Genomic DNA, 6,235 nt, shown 5'->3' with positions numbered 1-6,235 from the left:
AAAAAATCATGAATTTGATGTGATTTTTGCATTCGGAGTTTTTTGTATTTATTTTCTAGTAATTGTCTAAGAAAACATTTTCAGTAGTGATGGGCGAATTTGGGGGCATTTTGCTTCGCCGAAAAATTTGCAAATTTCCTGCGAAATTCTTAAAATGGCGAAAAATTTGTGAAACGGCGCCAGTGTCTATTTTTTTGTTTGATGCTTTACGCCAGCGAATTTTCACCGCGGTTTTTGTGAATTTATTCGCTGGCAGTGAATCGCAGGAATTCGCCCATCACTAATTTTCATAGGTTTCTGTATTCTTTTTTTCAAATGTGCCAGTTTCTATTCTGATCTATGAATAACTTTCATGGCATTTGTGGTTTCAAAGAAGTTTATTCATCTATTCAAAAACTTCTAAAACTACACAATATCTTTTGATAAATGGGCCTCTTAGAATGATTACAAAGGGTGTATGGCGCTCCCAGGAGAGGCATTCATGAAACGTCACCGATATATTTAACATGTATTATTTTTAAAACCTATTACAATCCACACACTTTTTAAAATATAAAAAAGCCTTCATAAAAAGGTTGCATCGTTGAATACAGCAAAGTGACATCAGCAATGGTTAGTTTTTTTTGCACTCTTGTTCAGAGTTGTACAAATAGTCGCAGGCCCCTGTACTCTGTTTTGCACGGCAGCACTGACTGTCATACTATAGTCTCTGTCTTACCCTGACAATTCATGCTCATAGCTTTCCTGAACTTGAATCACTTTGTCCAAACAGTATTTTTGTATTTCTGTTATGCCTTTAGACTTCCTTCTTGGAGACATTACAAGCCACACCTGAATATGCCGACACCATCATGCCCAGTAATGCCCAGTCACTGCCAATTCATTCATTAGAACCTCTCCACCTTCCACTATGATTCATTACATCTCCTGCTCTGTCCCATATAAATAAAGACATTAGGAGGTGTGAATTAGAACTTTCTGTAGACATGCCAAATGCTTCCAAGCCAGAGACTGGAGTGTAGTACAGAGTCATCATCAGGGCCGGACTGGGAGTAAAAAGCAGCCCGGGCAAAAAAATCAAAGCAGCCCACATGTAAACACACGCTGGTCTTGTACTCATCCCACTCATATTGGGCTAAAATTGCAAATAATTCATGCAGGTCATTAGTTGGATCCTGAACATATAGTACTAAAAAAAATACGGTTTACAGCACATAAACCAGAGAACACAGGAGCAAGAAGTGCTGGATATGTACTTCAAACAACACAAATCGCCTAAGTGTGACATTAGCCTTAGGGGGGGGGCTCAGAAGTGACTTGTCTGCCCGGCTTCCAGTCTAGGCAGAGGTGTTTGCCCAAGTACCCAGGACTAACATCCCTCTTTGTAGTCCAGTGCAGTAGACGAATGGTAGGGCCACCAAGAAGACTAGTTGCACCAGTGTCGGACTGGGGCACCTGGGGCCCACCAGAAAACCTGAGCTTGAGGGCCTTCCTTTACTCACAAAAGCTACCAGTACTTGAAGAAAAAGTTACTTTAACACATTTCCCTGATTTTAAATTTGTTTTTCTGGTCTCCTCAAAAACGTAAAATTGGTGTTCTACTTTATACACAGACATACATATTTTATAAACACCAGTACTCCATTTAATTTATCAATTCATTGATGTTAATAAATAATAATATTTCATGTATTTTATGAATTAATTGATAATACAATAGCCTGCATTTGATTTATTTAATTTAATCACTATATGCACCCCAGCCTAAGTACAACAAAAAAATTAGTGTACAGACAAAATAAATGACTGTAAGGAGAGCAGAGGAGGGGGGAGTTCCGGCAGTAAAATAAAAACAAATGGTGGGGCACTGAACTAAACAGAGCAGACAGAAATTTAGAGATTCTAGGGTTTTAAAAGTAAAATGAAATAAGAGAATAACCGACATAGCCTATATGTAACTTGGTGACACCAAGCAAACTATATTGAACAAACTTTCTTGGGGGGTGTCTGATTGGAGGTAGTAGCCAGTTAAGCAGCAGTCAATGAAGTAGTGGGGGGGGGCTGTTGGAGAATGTGTAAGTTGCCTGTGAAGGGTGCAGAGAAGGAGGCAGCTGGAACGTGCAGTTTGTGTAGGTTATGGGGTAGTCAAATCTAGCAGGCAAGGCCCACCTGCATTAGCTGCGTCTGTCATCCTCCTCCTCCACACCCTGACATTGCTCGTTATCCACCCTTCCTTCGGCCCTCGTTGGCTCACCAGAGCTGCACAGAAATCCGGAGGCCTCTCCCTCCCGCACTTGTTCTTCCGACTGCTGATCTCTTCTTGAAGTTAATGTTGCTGGGAGGCGGGAGCTGCAGCAGGTCACAAGAGCGATAATGAAATGATCGCACACTGCCTGCAGGAGGGGAGGAGGGGGAGATGGCTAACTAGATACAATGTCCTCCCCCAAGTTAACTATTCGGACTGCTTGTCCCACTGTGTCAGGCTTCCAGAAACAGCCGGAAGTCAGTAGTGAGGGAGAGACGCTGCGGCTGCAGCATAGTTTCTATTTAGGATCAGAAGAGGCCCACTCGGACAAAAAATAATGCGGCCTCTCGGGCAATTGCCCGAACTGACAGATTGTCAGTCCGGGCCTGGTCATCATGAGTAAGAACTAAATGTGCAGTTTTACTTCTCCCTTGAACATCAGTTTCCCCTTTTCTCTACAGTTTTGCAGCACATAAACTCATTGTCAAGTTGTTTTGCTACATCCTGTTTTACAAAACGCTTTGTCTTCTATTTATAAAATCAATGTATTGATAATATTTCCCACTGAGATTCTGTTCTCTCTGGTTCTAGGGGGCAGATTTACTAAAGGGCGAATTGTCGCCAGCAACTGCTTCTCACACATCTCACCACTTCACCAGGTTACAAATTCGCTACCACTACTCTCATTCACTAATATGCAAAGTTGCGCCCTGGGCACCGAATGCTGGCGTCTTTTCGCTAGCGTCACTTCGGCAGTGCGAGCATTTCATAGCGAAGAGGCGCTATCGTTGTTTGTGCCTAGTGAAGATTTGCTAGTCATCTCGCACTTAGGTCAATTTGCATACAGCGGGTAATTTAAAGTTGTATGAACATCTTTATTATAAATGTTGGTGCAAATGCTTGAAGTTCCACTTTTTCTTATACAGGTATAGGATCCCTTATCCGGAAACCCGATAATCAGAAAGCTCCGAATTACGGAATGGCTGTCTCCCATAGACTCCATTTTATCCAAATAATCCGCATTTTTAAAAATGATTTCCTTTTTCTCTGTAATAATAAAACAGTACCTTGTACTTGATCCCAACTAAGATATAATTAATCCTTATTGGAAGCAAAACCAGCCTATTGGGTTTATTTAATATTTACATGATTTTCTAGTAGACTTAAGGCATGAAGACCCAAATTACGGAAAGATCTGTTATCCGGAAAACCCCAGGTCCCGACCATTCTGGATAACAGGTCCCATACCTGTACATGTCCAGGGAACCTTAATAAAGACAAGAGAGTTAATATAATGCCCTACACATGAGCCCACTTTAAAATGAATGTTCCATATGTTATTAAATGTCTGGAGAAAACCCGTTACCCAAAAAAAGTTTGTCAGGACTTTTGCAGGAAAATTGCTTCAAAAAAGGAAAAGTCGCCAGCGTCTTTTTCTAACTTAATGCATTTGCAGCTCACAGGATATGATGTGACAGAAGATTGAGGAAGATCTACCTTCTTTTTAGCACTTCGTCTGGTCCGAGGTGGTGAAGGCAACTCTGGCAAAAGAGGTAACGTTTAGTAAAATCCACATTTTAGTGAATTTGCAGAATAACGACCATTCACCAGAGTGAAAAGTCGATTGGCAATTCAGTGCGAATGACCGCTAGCGACAGTCCTGTTTGCTAACGAATTGGCGCCTGTGCCTCTTAGTGAATTGGCGGTGTCCCTGCGGGTGGTAATGCTGGCAAAAAGTTGCTAGCGTTGGTAAATCTTTAGTAAATCTCCCCCTAAATCAGCAATGGCTGGAGAAATTGCTTTAAAGGGGTAGTTCACAACCTTCCATTTTTTTAACCGTTTTTCCAAACACTGTCTGGTTGGCAGCTCAGTAATTCAGGTGCACATTCTGAACTGTTATAATTTTGAAACATGTAGTTGATACATTTCTTTGTCCCTGCTGAGCAGAATCTCTGGGTTGCTAATACTCCAGAGTCCAGAGATGCTGCTGAGAAATGTATCAACTAAATGTGTCCATTATCATTTGCTTATTCCAATGGTGCATCTTATTTACACCCACATTACCTCCTAGGAACCCCTTACAATCCAGTGACCCCTAACATTCCAAATAGAAAGCAGCAGCAATTGCATGAATGTTAATCTGAGAAGCAGTTGTGTATTTACAGTTGAGCTTATATATGTTGCTGGACTGCAATTCTCTGGATTGCCGGGGCACTCAAGGAGTATAAAAAAAATTAACAAAATCAAATAATTAGTCATTTTACAGTAGAACAAACATATAGCTAAACAGCACTTTGAAATTTCCAAAGAATAAAAGTGGGGAACAAAGTCCTTTTTGGATAAAAAGAGCCAAGATACATCAGCTCTTCCAATATTCCCAGTTCAAATAGACATTATACACAGGATTTACTAGTTCTTTATAGACTGCATTGTATAGCATCAATCTTACCCAATCCAAATGACATACTTTTGGGTAATCTTGAGGATTAAATCGCCATCCGATGTTCACTAACCCCCCGTAATCTTTCTTTTGTTCAAATGGAAATCCACAACCCTACCCACCAATTGATATTGGGAGGAAGCAGCTCCTTCCACTTAGCTGATCTCTACTTCTAAAGAAGCCCTGCTCAAAGACTAAAGACTTTCCATTTTATCCACAGTGCAGACTCCTGTCTACATTATGGGGCAGATTTTTATCAAAGGTCGAGGTGAATTTTCGAATGAAACAAATGAGAATTTCGAGCTATATTTTGTGTACTTCGACTAGGGAATAGTCCAAATTCGATTTGAATTAAAAAAAAAAAATTAGAAAATTTGAATATCAAAATTTATCATGTACTGTCTCTTCGACGTCGACCATTCGCCATCTAAAAGCTGCCGAATTGCTGTTTTAGCCTATGGGGTCCTCCTAGAACCCATTTGGAGTCAATTGGTGGACTTTGAAAAATCGAAGGTTTCTTGGGGAAAAAATTTGATTGAATGAGCTATTGCTTCATACGATTCGAATTCTTTCCAAATATGGACATATTCGACTTAATTTCGGTTGGTCTTTTTTCATTAGAATTGTGAAGTTTTTTCAATTCGAAATTCAACCCTTGATAAATATGCCCCTAACTGTTCTCAAGGGAATATGAATAGGAAAGGGCCTGAATGGAAAGATGTAACAATAGCTATAAAATTGTAGCCTCACAGAGCAATCGTTTTTGGCTGCTGGGGTCAGTGACCCCCATATGAAAGCGAGAACAGCAGAAGAGAAAGGCAAATCATTTAAAAAATAAAAATGAAAGCCAATTGCAAAGTTGTTAGGAATAGGCCTTCTATAACATACTCAAAGTTAACTTAAAGGAAACTACACCTTTAATGGAATATCTACAAAACATTAAAAAGCACTGATGCAATCCCAGGCAACTTCAAGGTGATGACAGGTTTTTTTCAAGACATCAGTGTTTGGCAGTACAGGCACTTGATGTTTGAACTCACTATAGGCCTATTACAGGGTGCAGCACCCTTCTTCCAGGCCAGGAATTTTAAGCACCTGTATTGCCAAATATCTTGCATTTTTTTTAAATAAAATCTTCATCTCCAGGAAATTAGATCCTGTGGATTATATTCCAATCGTTTAAGCACATGTTTTAGTTTCTGTTTAACTATTTGTAACAAAACATGGCTACGTGGAAGAATCTGGAAAAAAAAGCCTTTATATTTAATTTAAAACCAAATTGCTTCGAATAATGGAATAACTTTCAGCACAATTAATATTCTGATTTTCAACTAGTGAGTTGCGACTTTATCCCACAATGTTGAACTCAGTTAATGACTTTAAATGAGAAAACAGTGGCCTCTAGGGGTATTAATGTGCTAGTGAGATTTTAGTGTGGGAATAACATTCCAATAGCTTCTCAGCTACATTTTATCTGGTATTTTTACGTGTTCTCATGTGGTTGCTTTATTATTCCTAAGCATGGGAACACTTGAGTTAACAGAGTATGG

This window comes from Xenopus laevis, chromosome 1L (assembly GCF_017654675.1).
Source record: "Xenopus laevis strain J_2021 chromosome 1L, Xenopus_laevis_v10.1, whole genome shotgun sequence".
Lineage (NCBI taxonomy): Eukaryota > Metazoa > Chordata > Amphibia > Anura > Pipidae > Xenopus > Xenopus laevis.
Note: the sequence above shows the minus strand (reverse complement) of the source record.